This window comes from Mytilus galloprovincialis, chromosome 4, assembly GCF_965363235.1.
Source record: "Mytilus galloprovincialis chromosome 4, xbMytGall1.hap1.1, whole genome shotgun sequence".
In the NCBI taxonomy this organism is placed as follows: Eukaryota; Metazoa; Mollusca; class Bivalvia; order Mytilida; family Mytilidae; genus Mytilus; species Mytilus galloprovincialis.
Genome location: NC_134841.1, coordinates 45,267,171 through 45,291,277, shown reverse-complemented (window position 1 = coordinate 45,291,277; position 24,107 = coordinate 45,267,171). Strand labels below are relative to the sequence as shown.

Sequence of the window (24,107 nt, the reverse complement as noted above, 5' to 3'; positions counted from 1 at the left end):
TTCAACTATATGTCCCCATTCAAATGCATTGATCGGCCAAAAAAAGGGGGGGGGGTCCAACCCCTGGATCCGCCACTGTATACTCTATATTAGTACACTCTCATGAAAAAAAAGTTCCTCCGCAATATTATTTACGAAAACATGTTTAACTCGTAGCGCCCTATGATCGGTATCCTATTTCAAAATAACAGTTGAATAATGATCCCCAGTCAGTATAAGCTCTAGATAGATTTTAAGTCTAAAGTACGAACCATTTGATATGAGAGATAAAAAATTGAGTCTGATTTTTGCATTAAACAAAAATTCTGGCCGTATCTGGATTGAAAACAATAATCTTGTCCATTTTTTTGCTACTAGAAACAAAAATCCAACAGCCTTATTAAGCATTAAATAAACATGATGAATAAAATCAGGCGTATTTTTTTTTGGCCGGGGTTTGCATGTCTGACCGGTATGTCTGTTTTGCCGAACTGATATATGTTGAATACTTTTTTCAAGACCAGACTGCAACCTGCCTGCTGGAAGTAGCCTTTAAGTCTCCATTTTTCGACCGTCATTCATAAATTTGTTGTCATTTCAGACTCATTCGTAGCCTTTGGTTGATTTGGAATCCCTCACTTCCCCGCTTAATTTTGTTGGGTGAAACATATCAACCAAACATTTGAATAAATATTGCTTGTTTGTCTTATTTAGCTCGTGTCCTTCATATTGTAAATTTCATCGAATACCCGACTTATATCTTGTTAACAACATGTAATATGTGAGGTTATGATAACTAGAGGTTATGATAACTAAACTTCACAACAAACCAGCGAGAATTGTCCATGTCTTTTTTTACTGAAAAGTCCTACATCAAATTTATCAGTACATAGCTTTAAATCCGTACTATCATTTTATGAAAGACAATTAATTAATAGGGAGAATACAGCATCAAAAAAGTCAAACCCTTACACTTTTCAGGAACTATACAAAATATACATGTCTCACGCCAGAAATCGTTTTAAAAGTGCATATTACACTTATCTCATATTTTTTAGCCAAAAAAGGTCCCAAAATTGCACTTTTTTATATATTAATAAATGAATGAAATGAATGAAAAGATCTGAAATGTATGAGGCATGTATATGTATCATATGACAAAGCTGAATTAAATTTTATTTAAAATTTTTGGGGAGAGGGGTGGTCTAATATGCGCACCAAACCATGGCAGTATAATCAGTTGTTGATTATGGCTATTATCTGACAGAAGCAGAAGAAGCAATAGGAATGAAGGTTCATCTTTCATCAATTATGAGATGACAAAAAGATAGTTAATCACTTAGGCATTTAAATTCAACCAATAGATTTTTTTTCAATAAAAGTGAACATAATTTAGTTCTGGTCAGTTACACCTGGAGTGTCAGTTACACCTGGAGCATGTAGCTTGATCAATTGATTTCTAAATAAAAGATTTGCATTTTTTTAGTTCTAGAAAAAAAACCAATGCTGCATTTAATCATGCGTTGTTGTTCCTAAAATGCTTCAAGTATTTACAAAAGTAACTGATATGTAGTTGAAAATGCTCATAGGTAAATTTCATACCATAAATTTTAATAGGAAAAGGAGTCCCTGTATAACTTTTCTAAACACTGGTACACTTAAACAGAGAAAAACCCCAATTTTTTTTTATCACGTCAAAATTTTGACGTGACATATAATGGTATACAAATGTCTGGCTTCCCTCTCTGTCTGTCCAATACTGTATGACTTTTTTGTCTGTCCAGCATCCACATGTCGCACTGTAACTTGAGAACCGCTTGTCCAAATTCATGAAACTGAAGATAGTTGTTTCTTATGATAGTCAAACAATTTGTATACTTTTTGGTGAAAATAGGATTTAAACTTTATGAGTAACGGGTCTCTATAACTAAAACAGTGGTGTGTTTTTTTCACATGTTGCGCTGTATCTCAAAAATGATATCTGATTATTGCTTTAACTTCACACACTTCTTAATTATTGTTATCCAAAGATCTGTATACTTTTTGGTGATGATTTAAAATTTAATTTTAGAGTAATTGAGTTTTTTGTATAAAAGGGGGGGGGGGGGGAGGTTCACATGTCACTTTGTATCTCATAAATGATTTATAATTATTGCTTAAAACTTAACACACTTCTTAGTTGTATCAATCTAAAGATCTGTATATTTTTTGGTGATTCAAAATTTTACTTAGAGTTATTGAGTTTTTTGTAAAAAAAAAAGGGGGACTTTCACGTTTTATCATATCTTAAAAACCATTAATGACTATTGCTTAAAACTTTACACACTTCTTAGTTATATTAATCTAAAGATCTTTATATTTTTTGGTGATGATTCAAAATTTTATTTTAGAGTAATGGAGTTTCTTTTTTTCACATGTCATGCTGTATCTCAGAAAATATTTCTGCTTATTGCATAAAACTTCTTACACAAGAGGAAAGGCATATCATGCACTCATGGCACAGCTATTTATTCTGACTTGAGCCCAACTTGTTACATCTAAACAAAAGGTAGGGTACATTGTAAATAGGTAGGGATTTTATTTTTATTTTACATTGAGTCTATGGGAGCTAATTATTCTGACTTAATGAAAAATCCCCCCATTAAATCTTTAGGGTAGGCTCTTATTAAGACTAAAATGTAAAATAGGTAGGGTAACTGGAACCACACAGATTTTAATTTGTCTTTAGTAATATGTTTCATTCTTGAACATCATTCTGACTTAATTTTCAACTTCACTGACTTTCATGATAATTTTCATCTCACTTCAGTTTTTGAATTCTATGTAGTTTATGAGACTTGCTGTTCCCTTATATAAGAGGGTAGAAATGTTCTTTAACTCAGTTGTCAAGCATTCATTTTATGCTAATACATACTAATGAGTAAGTGTCAAGTTGGTTAAAATTTGATCGTGATTTGTCGAAATATCCTAATCACAAATCATCAGAGATCTCAAATAACTAGGGCTACTGTTATTTTCTATAATGGTGGCCAATCAACTTTTTTGAAGAGAGTTATACCCCTTGAAAATTACAAATTTATGGAAAATGGCTGCATTAGCTCTCTTACAGCAATTTTTTTGGACAGATTGTTTTATATGACAGCAAACAAATTTTGGTATAACATTGTAGTCGTCTGTGTTTTCCAAAGACACTTAGTTTCCAGACAATAACTTAAGTTTAAGTGAATGATTTTATGGGTTATGGTCACAACAATTTAGGAATTCAGGGCCTAAAAAGGGGTCCAAATAAGCATTTTTCCAGTTTCCAGACAATAAATTGTGTGCAAGTGTACAGATCTTTCTGAAATTGAACCACAAGGTTCCATACCAAAAATGGAAGGTTGGGATAAGTTTTTGGTCTTATGGCCCAAACTGTTTAGGAATTATAGGGGCCAAAAACAATACTTTTCTAATATTTTGTATACATTTCTTGGTTCTTGACTAATTTCAATGGGGTTTTATTCTTGAATTCTTGGGGTTCTTTAATATGCTGAATCTAATTGTATATTAAGTTTTTGGAATTTGGGCCCTGTTTTAAATGGGTCCACATGAGGTTCAAAGGGTCCAAAATTAAACTATGCTTGATTTCATCAAAAATTAGATTATTTGAGTCAAAGCTTTTTCTTAGATTTTTAATTTTGGGTCCCGTTTTCAATTTGGTCTACATTAAGGTCTTAAGGGTCCAAAAGTAAACTTCGTTTGATTTCATTAAAAGTTGAATTCTAGGGGTTCTTTGATATGCTGAATCTAAACATGTTTTTACAATTTTTATTATGGACCCGGTTTTCAAATTGGTCCTAAATTAAACTTTGATTTCAACAAAAATGAAATTATTTCAGTTCTTTGATATGCTGAGTCAAAGCTTTTACTTAGATTTTTAATTTTGGGTCCCTTTTTCAATTTGATCTACATTAAGGTCTGAAGTGTCCAAAACTAAACTTAGTTTGATTTTAACAAAAAATGATTTCTTGGGGTTCTTTGATATGCTGAATCTAAACATGACTTATATTTTTGACTATTGGCCCAGTTTTCAGGTTGGTCCAAATCGGGATCCAAAATTGAACTTTGTATTATTTCAACAAAAACTGAATATAGGCGGAGTCTTACAATGTATTTAGTTTTTGATATTTGGGCCCCTTTATTAAATTGGTCCTCATTGAGGTCAAAAGGGTCAAAAATTTCAACTTTGTTTGATTTATTAAAAATTGAATTATTGGTGTTCTTTGATATGCTGAATCTAACTGCATTTAGATTTTTAATCTGGGGCCCAGGGTCCTTTTTCTACTTGATCTACTTTAAGGTCCAAAGGGTCCAAAGGGTCCAAAATTTAATTTAGAGTAATTCTTTAAAAAAATGATTATTTTGGGTTCTTTGATATGCTAAATCTCACCATGTATTTTAATTTTAGATTTTTGTTTTTTGTTTTTTGGGCCCCATTATCAAATTGGTCCACAACATTAAACCTTGTTGGATTTCATCAAAAAAATAATTCTTTGATATACTGAAACTTACCATATATATATTTAGTTTTGGGTATTGGACCATATTAAATAGGTTAATTTAATTTTTTTAGGTTCAATTGGAACACATTCATTTTGTGTCAAAACCTATGTTGTGTAAAATATTTAATCACAATCCAAATTCAGAGCTGTATCACGCTTGAATGTTGTCCATACTTGTCCCAACTGTTCATTTAGGACAATTTTTACACAATTTCTTTATCATGTGTTCTAACTTTAAAAAATCTTCTCCTCTAAAACTACTGAACCAATTCCAACCAAATTGAAGAAAGTATGACAAAAAACTACATTGTTCAAACACTTCTTAATGTATATTAAAAAAAAGAGATATGATGAAATTGGACACTTACACTCTTAAACGGAAGATAAATGCCAAAAAATCAAGGTGAGCGATTCAGGCTCTTGAGAGCCTCTGTTTTTTTTTGACAAGCTCTATAATTGGGGCCGATAAATATAGAACAAAGGACTTTTTGTTTTTGATACTGACTCTATCACCGTAAAATATAAGGTGAGCCCAAAGGGCGAGTCTGATATTTTCTGTGATAGTCAGTATCAAAAACAAAAAGTCCTTTATTCTGTTTATCGGTAATTTAAAAAAAAAAAAAAATCACTACAAAAATAGAGAAAATAACAAACGAACTACTTTTTCGCGTCGAATAACGGCGAATCACACTTGACGTCACAGGCTGCATTACGTCATTTGAAATTTTGTCACAGTGCAGTAAACATGGCGTTCTCTTGCACAAAGTATTGAAAAGGAATTATTGCATGCGTCTGCTTTTGACATGACTCTAAACAATGCCAAATTTAATGGTAGCATACCGGTAAGTCAAATTTCTTTATTTTCACAAAGCATAGTCAGAAATTAGAATGATACAATATCAATCTGACAGCATATCATCATTTTTAAGTTCAACGACAAGTTATAATCATATTTTACTTAGTGTAGTGGATAAAATTACATTAAATTTATCTGTCATTATTCTCTCAGTGTTTATCATGAAAACGATCACATTGCCATGATTTCAAATAATTTTAAGAAAGCACTGTAAGCAGACATTTCAGGACCCACTGTAAATTATCTGAACAAGCTCATTTCTTGTCGACTTCATAATTATTTCAAACATTTTATTAGACGTCTCTCAACTTTTGTAATTCTTGCTTTTTTCAAAGTCATGTTCATTTATTTTTAACACGGACCAGAAATATAAAACTTGGAGTTTAAAGGCACTGCGGTTACCTTTAATTTTAGATGCGAATTAAGGGGAATGCGACCGGTGAGTCACCCCTTATAAAGGCTACAATTATGGTCAATTCAGACTTTTATAGTTTGGTGCCCACGGGTACCCCCTTTTAAAAATTTATCCTAGATCTGCATTTAAATAATATTTTCACTTTTTTGTTCTCTGCTCTATGAATATCTGTCTTTATCATGTTATATTGACAATGAAACCACATCTTTTAAAAAGATTGTCCCACAAAAATGTTGAAAATGCGTAAATTTCTTTTTTTGTCTAGCTTCTCTCATGCGATAGCGGTACCTTTTTGGTCACTATTTATGTGTTGCGTCTAAATATGAATCGTAACACTTTATAGTGACTGAACAGGTAAAACACATACTTCTCACGAAACAGAAAAGGAAAACTACGCTTGGAACAGTAAAAACTCAGATTGGAACATCATGGATGATATGTTAGTTGTACGTCCCTGGTGCAAGGAAAGCTTCATAATTATTATATTTATAGTGTAGATAACGCATTTTTTTTTAAAGTCTATCCGGTTTTTCATACATTTTCTTTTCACCTTTTCACAACAATCGTTCAAAAAGGCTAATCTAACTCTTTGTGAAAGTTTTAAACAATGACTAGTGTTTCATTCGCCAAAAAAACTTGTGCGTTTCTGTGAAAAAAATCACTCGCAATTTTGTGAATGAATGGGGAAAGTAGATCCTTACGCGTTGCATTTGCGCATGTCATTTGCGTACTGACCTAATAATTTTAATATCAAGGCCCGTCCACTAATACTGACATTATCAGCAAGTACACATCAAAGGAAACATGTACAACTTACCGATAAACAATTTTTAAAAGTGTTGTGTCCCTTGGAAATATTGAATTTGTGGAAAATGGCCTCGTTAGTGCTCTCATGGATACAATATTTGCCAGATTTTTATAAAATTTATACTTTGTAATTATCAGCAATATCAAACTATTTCTAAAATGGTGGTTGATCAACTTTTTAGCTCACCTGGCCTGAAGGGCCAAGTGAGCTTTTCTCATCACTTTGCGTCCAGTGTCCTCCGTCGTCGTCGTCCATCGTCGTTGATCGGACAACCCGTTGTTAGGTTGCTGCACCTGAATTGGTCATTTTAAGGAAATTATACCATTTTTTGGCTATTATCTTGAATATTATTATAGATAGAGTTAAACTGTAAACAGCAATAATGTTCAGCAAAGTAAGATCTACAAATATGTTAATACGACTAAAATGGTCAGTTGACCCCTTAAGGAGTTATTGCCATTTATAGTTATTTTTTACCAATTTTTCCTATTTTTTTCTAATCTTTTACAAAAATCTTCTCTAAAAATACTGGTCCAAATTTAACCATAATTGGCCATAATCATCATTGAGGTATCTAGTTTAAAAATGTATGCGGTGACCCTGCCAACCAACGAAGATGGCTGCCATGTCTAAAAATAGAACATAGGGGCAAAATGTAGATTTTGGCTTATAACTCTGAAACCAAAGCATTAAGGGCAATTCAGATATGGGGTAAAATTGTTTTGCAAGTCATGATCTATCTGCCCTGAAATTTTCAGATGAATTCGACAACTGTTTTTTTTTCTTCTGAAATTTTGCTGCTTTTGGTTATCTTGAATATTATTATAGATAGAGATAAACTGTAAACAGCAATAATTTTCAGCAAAGTAAGATCCACAAATAAGTTAACATGACCAAAAAGGTCAGTTGACCCCTTAAGGATGTACACTTCTGAGGATCCAAATTTTTCCTGTGTTAAACTTTTTAAATGGTCATTATATTTTGGAAGATAAGTGTTTTCTGAAGTGAATTCATAAAAAAAAATAATCATAGGCTTGTGCACTTTTTATACGCCCGTCAAAATTTTGACGGGACGTATTATGGTATACAAATGTCCTGTGTCCGTCCGTCCGTCCGTCTGTCTGTCCGTCCGTCCGTCCGTCTGTCCGTCCGTCCGTCCGTCTGTCTGTCCAGCATAAACATGTCGCACCGTAACTTGAGAACGACTTGTCTAAATTTCATGAAACTTAATATAGTTGTTCTTTATGATGGTCAAATGATCTGTATACTTTTTGGTGAAAATAAGATTTAAACTTTTTGAGTTACAGCAATTTGTAACTAAAACAGGGGTGTGTTTTTTTTCACATGTCGCACCGTATCTCAAAAACGATTCTTGATTATTGCTTAAAACTTTACACACTTCTTTGTTATATGAATCTTAATATCTGTATACTTTTTGGTGATGATTCAAAATTTCATTTTTGAGTTATTGAGTATTTTGTAAAAAAGGAGGAGGGTTTTTTACATGTCGCGCCGTATCTCAAAAACGATTTATGATTATGGCTTAAAACTTTACACACTTCTTTGTTATATTAATCTAAAGATCTGTATACTTTTTGGTGATGATTCAAAATTTTATTTTTGAGTTATTGAGTATTTTGTAAAAAAGGGGGATGGGGTTTTTACATGTCGTGCCGTATCTCAAAAATGATTTATGATTATTGCTTAAAACTTTACACACTTCTTTTTTATATTAATCTAAAGATCTGTATACTTTTTGGTGATGACTCAAAATTTTATTTTTGAGTTATTGAGTATTTTGTAAAAAAGGGGAGGGTTTTTTTTTACATGTCGTGCATATCTCAAAAACAATTTATGATTATTGCTTGAAACTGTACACACTTCTTTGTTATATTAATCTAAAGATCTGTATACTTTTTGGTTTGATTCAAAATTTTATTTTAGTGATATTTGTAAAAAAAAAAAACAGGGTGGGGGGGTTTCACATGTCCCGCCGTGTCTCAAAAGCAATAAATGGTAATTGCTTAAAACGTTCTCAGAAACTATTGATGATTATTGCATAAAACTTCCACACAAGACATCGGGCGTATCATGCGCTCATGGCGCAGCTGTTTATTAAGAAACTATGGCCATCTGAAAAGGGAAATTTACAGAGTATGAGAAAAATGCTAATTTCCAACAAAAACAGCAATATATGGATTTTTTCAAAATCTATCTAATAAAAACTCATTTTGGATGTTTCATCTTTTTAATACCTTGTATCATAGACAAGAAATCATAAAACACATAATATATATGAATTTTCCAAAACTGTCTAATAAATACTTATTTTGGGTGTTTCATCTTTTTAATAATCTGTCTCAAAGACAAAAAAATCATAAAACACACAGTATAAAAACATACAAAAATATTTTCAACCAAAACAGGCCTAAATTAAAACATTTACATAAAAAATGGCACACTTCCTCTGTTAAACTTTTATCCACACTTAATATGCAGTTAAGCATAGACAAACTTAACATTTTAAGCCAAAAAACATTAGGGGTTAGTGCACTTTAAAAAAAGTTCTTAGTTATTTACTACCCCATCCCGCCCCAAAAATCACATTTCTAACAAAAAAGCAATATATGGATTTAGAAAAAAGAAAATATAATAATAACCAAATTTGGGTGTTTTATCTTTTTAATACCTTGTTTCATGATCAAAAATCATATAACACACAGTATAATCTTTTTACAAAAAATCTTTTATATCATTTTTCACCTAAACAAGCCTAGATTCCAACATTTACACAAAAAATGGAACCCTTCCTCTGTTCAACATTTTTTTCACAATAAACATGCAGTTGAAAGCATTATAACCCTTAACATTTTTAACAATTTTAAACAATTAGATATGGGTTAGTGTGCATTTTAAAAAGTTTCATGATATTTACTATCCTGCCCCAAAAATCTCATGCTGTGCAAATACAGCACGTCGACTAATTATGTGTTATTAGATTAGTCTATAATTTTCAGAATAGATAGATATTTTATTCTGAAACTCCCCCATTAAAGGTATTTGTCCATCTGTCACATTTATTTAGGTTTAAAGCCTAAAAATAGCCAAAGTTTTAAATTCAAGGGAAATAATGCCAAATAGACAAAGATTTTTTTCAAAATATTAATACCTTGTTCCCGTTTACAGAAAGCCCAAACAAAAATAAAATGCAATAAAGTTCACCGTTAAAAAAAGACGCAAAACAACAATAAAATGCAGCACGGTCATTTTATTTAAAATAGTTTATTTATATCTACAATCAAAGATTTTTCAAGAAAACAAACCAAGACGTTAACCTTTGACCTACAAGTTTATACAAGAATTATGACACACCCTCTGTTGATTTATATACATGTCAAGTATAAACACTGAAAGAATAAGGGGATACAAGATCTTTACCATACATAGGACATGGGTTTCTGAACTGTAAATTAATTTAGTTAGTTTTTGACCTTTGACCTATAAAGTTGAATTAAATTATGGAACACTCTTACAGACAGATGGACAGATTTTTTTTAAAGCTGCCCTTTATAGTCAATTTTTAATAATTTTGTAAGTTTTTAACAAAATATTTTCCTCTTTAACTAATGGGCCAAGTTCTTTATCAATCGAATGGGGTCCAAACCACCACTGCGCAGACTCCACAGCTCAACAGTTAAGTAGACCTTTATGTTAGTGGACCCTTTTTCCAAAATTGTCATATTAATGTGGAACTAATGTGCACTTTGTTTTTTTCTTGCAGATACAGACCCACAGGCACAGACAAGAGGGGAAGGGTCCAGACCGCTACTGCACAGACTCCACAGCTCAACAGTTAAGTAGACCTTTATGTTAGTGGACCCTTTTTCCAAAATTGTCGTATTAATGTGGAACTAATGTGCACTTTGTTTTTTTCTTGCAGATACAGACCCACAGGCACAGACAAGAGGGGAGGGGTACAGACCGCCACTGCGCAGACTCCACAGCTCAACAGTTAAGTAGACCTTTAATGTTAGTGGCCCCTTTTTCCAAAATTGTCGTATTAATGTGGAACTAATGTGCACTTTGTTTTTTTCTTGCAGATACAGACCCACAGGCACAGACAAGAGGGGAGGGGTCCAGACCGCCACTGCGCAGACTCCACAGCTCAACAGTTAAGTAGACCTTTAATGTTAGTGGCCCCTTTTTCCAAAATTGTCGTATTAATGTGGAACTAATGTGCACTTTGTTTTTTTCTTGCAGATACAGACCCACAGGCACAGACAAGAGGGGAGGGGTCCAGACCGCCACTGCGCAGACTCCACAGCTCAACAGTTAAGTAGACCTTGAATGTTAGTGGCCCCTTTTTCCAAAATTGTCGTATTAATGTGGAACTAATGTGCACTTTGTTTTTTTCTTGCAGATACAGACCCACAGGCACAGACAAGAGGGGAGGGGTCCAGACCGCCACTGCGCAGACTCCACAGCTCAACAGTTAAGTAGACCTTGAATGTTAGTGGCCCCTTTTTCCAAAATTGTCGTATTAATGTGGAACTAATGTGCACTTTGTTTTTTTCTTGCAGATACAGACCCACAGGCACAGACAAGAGGGGAGGGGTCCAGACCGCCACTGCGCAGACTCCACAGCTCAACAGTTAAGTAGACCTTTAATGTTAGTGGCCCCTTTTTCCAAAATTGTCGTATTAATGTGGAACTAATGTGCACTTTGTTTTTTTCTTGCAGATACAAACCCACAGGCACAGACAAGAGGGGAGGGGTCCAGACCGCCACTGCCCAGACTCCACAGCTCAACAGTTAAGTAGACCTTTAATGTTAGTGGCCCCTTTTTCCAAAATTGTCGTATTAATTTGGAACTAATGTGCACTTTGTTTTTTTCTTGCAGATACAGACCCACAGGCACAGACAAGAGGGGAGGGGTCCAGACCGCCACTGCGCAGACTCCACAGCTCAACAGTTAAGTAGACCTTTAATGTTAGTGGCCCCTTTTTCCAAAATTGTCGTATTAATGTGGAACTAATGTGCACTTTGTTTTTTTCTTGCAGATACAGACCCACAGGCACAGACAAGAGGGGAGGGGTCCAGACCGCCACTGCGCAGACTCCACAGCTCAACAGTTAAGTAGACCTTTAATGTTAGTGGCCCCTTTTTCCAAAATTGTCGTATTAATGTGGAACTAATGTGCACTTTGTTTTTTTCTTGCAGATACAGACCCACAGGCACAGAGAAGAGGGGAGGGGTCCAGACCGCCACTGCGCAGACTCCACAGCTCAACAGTTAAGTAGACCTTTATGTTAGTGGCCCCTTTTTCCAAAATTGTCGTATTAATGTGGAACTAATGTGCACTTCGTTTTTTTCTTGCAGATACAGACCCACAGGCACAGACAAGAGGGGAGGGGTCCAGACCGCCACTGCGCAGACTCCACAGCTCAACAGTTAAGTAGACCTTTAATGTTAGTGGCCCCTTTTTCCAAAATTGTCGTATTAATGTGGAACTAATGTGCACTTTGTTTTTTTCTTGCAGATACAAACCCACAGGCACAGACAAGAGGGGAGGGGTCCAGACCGCCACTGCCCAGACTCCACAGCTCAACAGTTAAGTAGACCTTTAATGTTAGTGGCCCCTTTTTCCAAAATTGTCGTATTAATGTGGAACTAATGTGCACTTTGTTTTTTTCTTGCAGATACAGACCCACAGGCACAGACAAGAGGGGAGGGGTCCAGACCGCCACTGCGCAGACTCCACAGCTCAACAGTTAAGTAGACCTTTAATGTTAGTGGCCCCTTTTTCCAAAATTGTCGTATTAATGTGGAACTAATGTGCACTTTGTTTTTTTCTTGCAGATACAGACCCACAGGCACAGACAAGAGGGGAGGGGTCCAGACCGCCACTGCGCAGACTCCACAGCTCAACAGTTAAGTAGACCTTTAATGTTAGTGGCCCCTTTTTCCAAAATTGTCGTATTAATGTGGAACTAATGTGCACTTTGTTTTTTTCTTGCAGATACAGACCCACAGGCACAGACAAGAGGGGAGGGGTCCAGACCGCCACTGCGCAGACTCCACAGCTCAACAGTTAAGTAGACCTTTAATGTTAGTGGCCCCTTTTTCCAAAATTGTCGTATTAATGTGGAACTAATGTGCACTTTGTTTTTTTCTTGCAGATACAGACCCACAGGCACAGACAAGAGGGGAGGGGTCCAGACCGCCACTGCGCAGACTCCACAGCTCAACAGTTAAGTAGACCTTTAATGTTAGTGGCCCCTTTTTCCAAAATTGTCGTATTAATGTGGAACTAATGTGCACTTTGTTTTTTTCTTGCAGATACAGACCCACAGGCACAGACAAGAGGGGAGGGGTCCAGACCGCCACTGCCCAGACTCCACAGCTCAACAGTTAAGTAGACCTTTAATGTTAGTGGCCCCTTTTTCCAAAATTGTCGTATTAATGTGGAACTAATGTGCACTTTGTTTTTTTCTTGCAGATACAGACCCACAGGCACAGACAAGAGGGGAGGGGTCCAGACCGCCACTGCGCAGACTCCACAGCTCAACAGTTAAGTAGACCTTTAATGTTAGTGGCCCCTTTTTCCAAAATTGTCGTATTAATGTGGAACTAATGTGCACTTTGTTTTTTTCTTGCAGATACAGACCCACAGGCACAGACAAGAGGGGAGGGGTCCAGACCGCCACTGCGCAGACTCCACAGCTCAACAGTTAAGTAGACCTTTAATGTTAGTGGCCCCTTTTTCCAAAATTGTCGTATTAATGTGGAACTAATGTGCACTTTGTTTTTTTCTTGCAGATACAGACCCACAGGCACAGACAAGAGGGGAGGGGTCCAGACCGCCACTGCCCAGACTCCATAGCTCAACAGTTAAGTAGACCTTTAATGTTAGTGGCCCCTTTTTCCAAAATTGTCGTATTAATGTGGAACTAATGTGCACTTTGTTTTTTTCTTGCAGATACAGACCCACAGGCACAGACAAGAGGGGAGGGGTCCAGACCGCCACTGCGCAGACTCCACAGCTCAACAGTTAAGTAGACCTTTAATGTTAGTGGCCCCTTTTTCCAAAATTGTCGTATTAATGTGGAACTAATGTGCACTTTGTTTTTTTCTTGCAGATACAGACCCACAGGCACAGACAAGAGGGGAGGGGTCCAGACCGCCACTGCGCAGACTCCACAGCTCAACAGTTAAGTAGACCTTTAATGTTAGTGGCCCCTTTTTCCAAAATTGTCGTATTAATGTGGAACTAATGTGCACTTTGTTTTTTTCTTGCAGATACAGACCCACAGGCACAGACAAGAGGGGAGGGGTCCAGACCGCCACTGCGCAGACTCCACAGCTCAACAGTTAAGTAGACCTTTAATGTTAGTGGCCCCTTTTTCCAAAATTGTCGTATTAATGTGGAACTAATGTGCACTTTGTTTTTTTCTTGCAGATACAGACCCACAGGCACAGACAAGAGGGGAGGGGTCCAGACCGCCACTGCGCAGACTCCACAGCTCAACAGTTAAGTAGACCTTTAATGTTAGTGGCCCCTTTTTCCAAAATTGTCGTATTAATGTGGAACTAATGTGCACTTTGTTTTTTTCTTGCAGATACAGACCCACAGGCACAGACAAGAGGGGAGGGGTCCAGACCGCCACTGCGCAGACTCCACAGCTCAACAGTTAAGTAGACCTTGAATGTTAGTGGCCCCTTTTTCCAAAATTGTCGTATTAATGTGGAACTAATGTGCACTTTGTTTTTTTCTTGCAGATACAGACCCACAGGCACAGACAAGAGGGGAGGGGTCCAGACCGCCACTGCGCAGACTCCACAGCTCAACAGTTAAGTAGACCTTTAATGTTAGTGGCCCCTTTTTCCAAAATTGTCGTATTAATGTGGAACTAATGTGCACTTTGTTTTTTTCTTGCAGATACAGACCCACAGGCACAGACAAGAGGGGAGGGGTCCAGACCGCCACTGCGCAGACTCCACAGCTCAACAGTTAAGTAGACCTTTAATGTTAGTGGCCCCTTTTTCCAAAATTGTCGTATTAATGTGGAACTAATGTGCACTTTGTTTTTTTCTTGCAGATACAGACCCACAGGCACAGACAAGAGGGGAGGGGTCCAGACCGCCACTGCCCAGACTCCATAGCTCAACAGTTAAGTAGACCTTTAATGTTAGTGGCCCCTTTTTCCAAAATTGTCGTATTAATGTGGAACTAATGTGCACTTTGTTTTTTTCTTGCAGATACAGACCCACAGGCACAGACAAGAGGGGAGGGGTCCAGACCGCCACTGCGCAGACTCCACAGCTCAACAGTTAAGTAGACCTTTAATGTTAGTGGCCCCTTTTTCCAAAATTGTCGTATTAATGTGGAACTAATGTGCACTTTGTTTTTTTCTTGCAGATACAGACCCACAGGCACAGACAAGAGGGGAGGGGTCCAGACCGCCACTGCGCAGACTCCACAGCTCAACAGTTAAGTAGACCTTTAATGTTAGTGGCCCCTTTTTCCAAAATTGTCGTATTAATGTGGAACTAATGTGCACTTTGTTTTTTTCTTGCAGATACAGACCCACAGGCACAGACAAGAGGGGAGGGGTCCAGACCGCCACTGCGCAGACTCCACAGCTCAACAGTTAAGTAGACCTTTAATGTTAGTGGCCCCTTTTTCCAAAATTGTCGTATTAATGTGGAACTAATGTGCACTTTGTTTTTTTCTTGCAGATACAGACCCACAGGCACAGACAAGAGGGGAGGGGTCCAGACCGCCACTGCGCAGACTCCACAGCTCAACAGTTAAGTAGACCTTTAATGTTAGTGGCCCCTTTTTCCAAAATTGTCGTATTAATGTGGAACTAATGTGCACTTTGTTTTTTTCTTGCAGATACAGACCCACAGGCACAGACAAGAGGGGAGGGGTCCAGACCGCCACTGCGCAGACTCCACAGCTCAACAGTTAAGTAGACCTTGAATGTTAGTGGCCCCTTTTTCCAAAATTGTCGTATTAATGTGGAACTAATGTGCACTTTGTTTTTTTCTTGCAGATACAGACCCACAGGCACAGACAAGAGGGGAGGGGTCCAGACCGCCACTGCGCAGACTCCACAGCTCAACAGTTAAGTAGACCTTTAATGTTAGTGGCCCCTTTTTCCAAAATTGTCGTATTAATGTGGAACTAATGTGCACTTTGTTTTTTTCTTGCAGATACAGACCCACAGGCACAGACAAGAGGGGAGGGGTCCAGACCGCCACTGCGCAGACTCCACAGCTCAACAGTTAAGTAGACCTTTAATGTTAGTGGCCCCTTTTTCCAAAATTGTCGTATTAATGTGGAACTAATGTGCACTTTGTTTTTTTCTTGCAGATACAGACCCACAGGCACAGACAAGAGGGGAGGGGTCCAGACCGCCACTGCGCAGACTCCACAGCTCAACAGTTAAGTAGACCTTTAATGTTAGTGGCCCCTTTTTCCAAAATTGTCGTATTAATGTGGAACTAATGTGCACTTTGTTTTTTTCTTGCAGATACAGACCCACAGGCACAGACAAGAGGGGAGGGGTCCAGACCGCCACTGCGCAGACTCCACAGCTCAACAGTTAAGTAGACCTTTAATGTTAGTGGCCCCTTTTTCCAAAATTGTCGTATTAATGTGGAACTAATGTGCACTTTGTTTTTTTCTTGCAGATACAGACCCACAGGCACAGACAAGAGGGGAGGGGTCCAGACCGCCACTGCGCAGACTCCACAGCTCAACAGTTAAGTAGACCTTTATGTTAGTGGCCCCTTTTTCCAAAATTGTCGTATTAATGTGGAACTAATGTGCACTTTGTTTTTTTCTTGCAGATACAGACCCACAGGCACAGACAAGAGGGGAGGGGTCCAGACCGCCACTGCGCAGACTCCACAGCTCAACAGTTAAGTAGACCTTTAATGTTAGTGGCCCCTTTTTCCAAAATTGTCGTATTAATGTGGAACTAATGTGCACTTTGTTTTTTTCTTGCAGATACAAACCCACAGGCACAGACAAGAGGGGAGGGGTCCAGACCGCCACTGCCCAGACTCCACAGCTCAACAGTTAAGTAGACCTTTAATGTTAGTGGCCCCTTTTTCCAAAATTGTCGTATTAATGTGGAACTAATGTGCACTTTGTTTTTTTCTTGCAGATACAGACCCACAGGCACAGACAAGAGGGGAGGGGTCCAGACCGCCACTGCGCAGACTCCACAGCTCAACAGTTAAGTAGACCTTTAATGTTAGTGGCCCCTTTTTCCAAAATTGTCGTATTAATGTGGAACTAATGTGCACTTTGTTTTTTTCTTGCAGATACAGACCCACAGGCACAGACAAGAGGGGAGGGGTCCAGACCGCCACTGCGCAGACTCCACAGCTCAACAGTTAAGTAGACCTTTAATGTTAGTGGCCCCTTTTTCCAAAATTGTCGTATTAATGTGGAACTAATGTGCACTTTGTTTTTTTCTTGCAGATACAGACCCACAGGCACAGACAAGAGGGGAGGGGTCCAGACCGCCACTGCCCAGACTCCACAGCTCAACAGTTAAGTAGACCTTTAATGTTAGTGGCCCCTTTTTCCAAAATTGTCGTATTAATGTGGAACTAATGTGCACTTTGTTTTTTTCTTGCAGATACAGACCCACAGGCACAGACAAGAGGGGAGGGGTCCAGACCGCCACTGCGCAGACTCCACAGCTCAACAGTTAAGTAGACCTTTAATGTTAGTGGCCCCTTTTTCCAAAATTGTCGTATTAATGTGGAACTAATGTGCACTTTGTTTTTTTCTTGCAGATACAGACCCACAGGCACAGACAAGAGGGGAGGGGTCCAGACCGCCACTGCCCAGACTCCACAGCTCAACAGTTAAGTAGACCTTTAATGTTAGTGGCCCCTTTTTCCAAAATTGTCGTATTAATGTGGAACTAATGTGCACTTTGTTTTTTTCTTGCAGATACAGACCCACAGGCACAGACAAGAGGGGAGGGGTCCAGACCGCCACTGCGCAGACTCCACAGCTCAACAGTTAAGTAGACCTTTAATGTTAGTGGCCCCTTTTTCCAAAATTGTCGTATTAATGTGGAACTAATGTGCACTTTGTTTTTTTCTTGCAGATACAGACCCACAGGCACAGACAAGAGGGGAGGGGTCCAGACCGCCACTGCGCAGACTCCACAGCTCAACAGTTAAGTAGACCTTTAATGTTAGTGGCCCCTTTTTCCAAAATTGTCGTATTAATGTGGAACTAATGTGCACTTTGTTTTTTTCTTGCAGATACAGACCCACAGGCACAGACAAGAGGGGAGGGGTCCAGACCGCCACTGTGCAGACTCCACAGCTCAACAGTTAAGTAGACCTTTAATGTTAGTGGCCCCTTTTTCCAAAATTGTCGTATTAATGTGGAACTAATGTGCACTTTGTTTTTTTCTTGCAGATACAGACCCACAGGCACAGACAAGAGGGGAGGGGTCCAGACCGCCACTGCCCAGACTCCACAGCTCAACAGTTAAGTAGACCTTTAATGTTAGTGGCCCCTTTTTCCAAAATTGTCGTATTAATGTGGAACTAATGTGCACTTTGTTTTTTTCTTGCAGATACAGACCCACAGGCACAGACAAGAGGGGAGGGGTCCAGACCGCCACTGCGCAGACTCCACAGCTCAACAGTTAAGTAGACCTTTAATGTTAGTGGCCCCTTTTTCCAAAATTGTCGTATTAATGTGGAACTAATGTGCACTTTGTTTTTTTCTTGCAGATACAGACCCACAGGCACAGACAAGAGGGGAGGGGTCCAGACCGCCACTGCGCAGACTCCACAGCTCAACAGTTAAGTAGACCTTTATGTTAGTGGCCCCTTTTTCCAAAATTGTCGTATTAATGTGGAACTAATGTGCACTTTGTTTTTTTCTTGCAGATACAGAGCCCCCTTTACTCTGGGTTGGGAACCCCCCCTTTTTAAAATGGCTGGATCCGCCACTGGAATGCTTCTTTTTGTAACTTCATAGGGTTGTAAAAACGTTGACCGTGCACACATTTTTAGAATGAATAGCTTCTGTGCTTCATACAAAATGTACTTCGGTCAACGCTTTTACCCCCAATGAAGTTACAACAAGAAGCATTCAATTCTTAAATACAATGATTGTTTGTGCATCTCTGAGACTTATATTTGGCTGTTGTGTGGCTTCATTTCTGACCAGACACTGATAACAATTAGATTATCCTTTAATTTAAGTTCAAATATTATGTAGTATTTGTACAAACTACATGTACTCAATGACTTGCATTCATTTAATTTGTAATATTTATGAGGCAGCATTCAACAAAAAGTATATCTTTTTGACCTTGATTCTATGTCTCACTGAGTGTGTACATCTATGAATCCTGTCAGATTGTGGTATTAAAAAAAAATTGGTATAGAAGATAATTACCCATAGTGATCACAATATTCCATGTTTGAAAATCATAACTTTAAGAGATTTAAAATAGACAAGCTTTCAAAAAGCTGAAAAATGGTAACAGTGTACTATATGACATGAATTAAACAACTGTAGTACTTTAAAAATTTCAAGTTACTACAAATCTAGTACTGTAAAATACATGTACTGCCCAGTACCTAAATATTACAATAATTTTAAAGTTACAAAATAGCACTGAATATTAAAAGTAGATACATATTTTTGGTACAGAAATAGTTACCTTAATAATCAGGCTATGCAAAAGTAGCTGTGTGCATTTTTTTGTTTATAAATAGAATATAACAGATATAAATAGCAGATTGAAAATTTTTAGAAATTTAAAAATAAGGAGATGTTGTAGGATTGCCAATAAGAAAACGATCATGATTAGTCATGTTCAAAATAAAGGGGATATAAGCACTTATATGCTACTTTTATGATGACCTTCAACAAATAACATAACAATACTGGTTTATAGTCAGCTGTTAATTAAATCTGACAAAATGTGCAACAGTTCAATCCTAAGAAAACCAGTACATGTACTAATCATTTTGAAAGAGGTTATAAAAAAAATCATTTTTTTTTCTCTGTCCACAGTATTCAATAGAGTATCTGGTTTAAAAAAATGTGAACCAAGATCTTGGCCGACATGGCTAAAAATAGTACATAGGGTAAAATGCAGTTTTCGGCTCATATCTCAGAAACCAAAGCATTTAGAGCGAATCTAACCATGATAAATTTGTTCGTTAGATCTATCTGCTGTGAAATTTTCAGACCAATTAGGAAACCTGTTGTTTGGTTGCTGCCCCTGAATTGGCAATTTTAAGAAAATTTTGCAGCTTTTGGTTATTACCTTGAATATTATATAGATAGAGATCAACTGTAAATAGCAATAATATGGCATGTACTAAAAGGTGGAGTGGAGTGGAGTGGAGTGGAGTATTGGAGTGGAGTGGTGGAGTGTTGGAGTGGAGTCATGGAGTGAAATTAACTTAACATATACAAAAGTCAATATCAATTTAAAAATCATTTATAAAACAATATTTAAATTGCAGCACACAATGATTTTATATTATTTCATTTGACATATTTGATAATTTATCAAAGTTGGACAATGTTTGGGTTAGCATTTTATGACAGCATAGATGGAGGGGGGATAGTGTTGTCAATTGTGTAATTTATTTTACTATCCTAAATTATAGTGTATTTCTAATAAGAAGGGGAAGCAAAGGTCCAGTAACCTATGCAGTTAAAATTAATTTTGGACGAGCTCACAAAAAAATTATTAAAATATATATAGCGCTTATGTTAATTTTCAAATGTTGTAGGCTTAGTCCCTAGTTAAAAAAATGTATGTCTTTAACTGGCAAAATATGTTAGAATCTAACAGAGGCTAAACAATCATCTTGTGATAAAAAAAAATATATATTGATATTTTAGTAACCTGTACAAAAAAGTCAATATTGTAATATTTGGATGTTTTGTAAATATTGACTTCTACTTAATTTAGCTTTATAACTGTTTATTTGTGTACCGAGATAATTAATGATGCAAGGCTAATTTGACAAATGGCTAGTTTAATTATCTGCAGTTAAAGTTGAATTGCCAGATGTGATTAAGACCAGATCTGAAATGGTGTCTTTGGGGTGTAGGATAATAAAATTAGTTATGCCTATTTTGTTTGTCTAGAGAAAGAGTAATTAAACTCTATGATAAAGGTCAGTTGGTCAAGCAACTGGGAGATTGTGTATCAGCTGTGCATGCATGATCCTGGAAGGATGTGATTTCTTGAAGTCTTGAATCAGTTAGATTCTGGAGGACTTGTATTTAAAGTTTATATGTTTAAACTTTGTAGCTAACTTTGTCAATGTGTCTGAAGTAAAGTACATTTGTTAATAATTACATTAGATGTATGTTTCATTATAATATTTTATTCTGATTGGCTAACTGCACATCACGTGTTATTCCGTAAGCAGTTGCATTGCTCAATACAACTTTTCACTCATGATAACACGTGCTCCAACAATAAAGTGCACAGGTGAATTAACATGATTAAATAATAAAATATATAAAATTCGTGTTTTCATGATCATAGCTAAAAAATGTAATTATAAGTATTGAATGCTTCTTTTTGTAACTTTATTCCGCGCTTCATACAAAATGTACTTCGGTCAACGCTTTTACACCCCAATAAATTTACAAAAAGAAACATTCAATTCTTAAATAAACTTGCATATATAGATATAGGAAGATGTGGTGTGAGTGCCAATGAGACAACTCTCCATACAAATAACAATTTAAAAAGTAAACCATTATAGGTTAAAGTACGGCCTTCAACACGGAGCCTTAGCTCACACCGAACAACAAGCTATAAAGGGCCCCAAAATTACTAGTGTAAAACCATTCAAACGGGAAAACCAACGGTCTAATCTATATAAACAAAACGAGAAACGAGAAACACGTATATATTACATAAACAAACGACAACTACTGTACATCAGATTCCTGACTTAGGACAGGTGCAAACATTTGCAGCGGGATTAAACGTTTTAATGGATCCAAACCTTCTCCCTTTTTCTGAAACAATAGCATAACATCACAACAAAGAAAAACATACGATAAAATATCAATTGGCAGACTTAACTCAATCAAAAAAATATAGTATATATTGTATTATTTAGTTACCCAGGGAATTCATCACAGGATATATTGTTGTGGTATAGGTGGCTATATCCGTCCGTCTGTATTGGTGTTGACCTCCCCTCAGTCACGTTACAATATGATCAAAATGTTAAATTGACCCCTTCAGGAGTTATTGCCCTTTATAGTCAATTTTAACAATTTTCATAAATTTTGTATACTTAACTCAGTCTACTGGGCCAAGTTTATTATAGAAGGAGATAATTGTAAGAAGCAAGAATGTTCATTAAAGTAAGATCTACATACAATAAAATTGAGAATGGAAATGGGGAATGTGCCAAAGAGACAACAACCCGACCATAGAAAAAAACAACAGCAGAAGGTCACCAACAGGTCTTCAATGTAGCGAAAAATTCCCGCACCCTGAGGCGTCCTTCAGCTGGCCCCTAAACAAATATATACTAGCTAGTTCAGTGATAATGAACGCCATACTAATTTCCAAATTGTACACAAGAAACTAAAATTAAAATAATACAAGACTAACAAAGGCCAGAGGCTCCTGACTTGGGACAGGCGCAAAAATGCGGCGGTGTTAAACATGTTTGTGAGATCTCAACCCTCCCCCTATACCTCTAGCCAATGTAGAAAAGTAAACGCATAACAATACGCACATTAAAATTCAGTTCAAGAGAAGTCCGAGTCTGATGTCAGAAGATGTAACCAAAGAAAATAAACAAAATGACAATAATACATAAATAACAACTGTTACAGTCTACTAGCAGTTAACTGACATGCCAGCTCCAGACTTCAATTAAACTGACTGAAAGATTATGATTTCATCATATGAACATCAGGCACAATCCTTCCCATTAGGGGTTTAGTATCATACCATCATAACATATATGAGAAGAACATAACCCGTGTCATGCCAACAACTGGTTTTTGAATAAATGTGTTTAATTTCAATGCAAAGACCCTATAAGTGAATCAATATTAACGCCAAAATATGCAATCTTTAATGACCTGACAACAGTATCGTAACTATATCCCTTCTTAATAAGTCTATTCGAAGGTTTTGTTAGTTTTTGAGGTGAATACTGACACCTTTGTGCTTTATAAAGAATATTTCCATAAAAAATTGGATGTGAAATACCTGAACATATAAGAAGTCTGCATGTTGAACTATATTTACGAATGACATGTCCTTATACCGATGATAAAATTTAGTAAATGTTTTGACTAGTTTGTGATATCAAAAACCCTGGTGTAATAATTTTTCAGTAATACATAAATTTCTCTCGTTAAAATCTAAAACATTGTTACATACATGAGCGAATCGTACAAGTTGAGATATATAAACACTGCAAGATGGTGATAAGGGAACAAAACACATCACCATCACCAAAACACAATTATATTGTCATGGGTCCATCCATGTCCTTTATTTATGATATGCACATAGACTAAATCCTGGTGAGCAACACAGGCTCTTTAGACAGCAACCATTTGGTTTTCTGAGGGGCTATGAATTTTTTTTACTGGACTAACTTTTTTTGTGCCTTAAGCGAAAAACAATCTTATTAATTTTCTTTTTGACAAGTGGAAAACAATTTTTTTCTTACAATTTTTTTCTTTCAATTTTAGCATTACATATAGTGGCAGCTAAAAACCCCCAAATCCCACTGATTGTATGGTGTACAATACTGTCTGGGCAGGGTTCATTGGTCTATATAATTAGTGTCATATTTTGGTCTGTTTATTGTATACTTATTTTTACACAAGCTATAATCTGAATTAAAAAATCAGCTGTTTTTGGTGTAAGCTATGATTGTAAGGGGCTAACACATTTTAGAAGGGGGCTTGAAAATGATGATATGTGTTTTTATAGGCACTAAGTATACTTATATATATACAGGTATATGTAGTACACATACAATGTACATGAAGACAGTTTGTTTTCATAAGTAATTTATAATAAATTATAAATATACTTAACCCATCAACACCAACACAAGTGAATAAACTAGGATCCTTTATAAAAAATTCAATGGAACTGAGGACAGAGGAACCTTTAATATTTACTTGAATCTGCATATATATATTGAGTTACTTATAGTTATTGTCTTAATTTGTTTTTGTTGTGTTATATGTCACAAACTGTATAGTTTATATGACAATAAAACTTTGAATTGAATTTATAAAACATGTAACGTGGTCACGATTTCCAATGAGACAACTATCCACTATAGTCTAAATGACTGAAAACTGCCAACTATAAATGATCATATGTACAGCTTTCAACAATGAGCAAAACTGAAACAGCATAGTGAGCTATAAAATGTCCTGAAACAGGGTTATAATTATTATTATTGGCAATTGATAAAAACCTG

The 24,107-nt window shown here is 36.7% G+C and overlaps 1 protein-coding gene across 4 annotated transcripts in view; it reads right to left on the bottom strand.

The window, feature by feature from the left end:
* Positions 1-24,107, bottom strand: part of LOC143072242 (pre-mRNA-splicing factor SLU7-like) — a 66,531-nt gene that overhangs the window by 9,542 nt on the left and 32,882 nt on the right. The window contains exon 1 of one of the 4 annotated variants that reach the window (XR_012977089.1): positions 19,319-19,353. The exons of 2 other annotated variants lie outside the window; for them this stretch is intronic. The gene's annotated coding sequence lies outside the window, so the exon portion shown is untranslated. Of the gene's footprint in view, positions 1-6,158; positions 6,452-19,318; positions 19,354-24,107 lie in introns of those variants that run through there. One more of the 4 variants, XR_012977090.1, reaches the window with a different exon arrangement.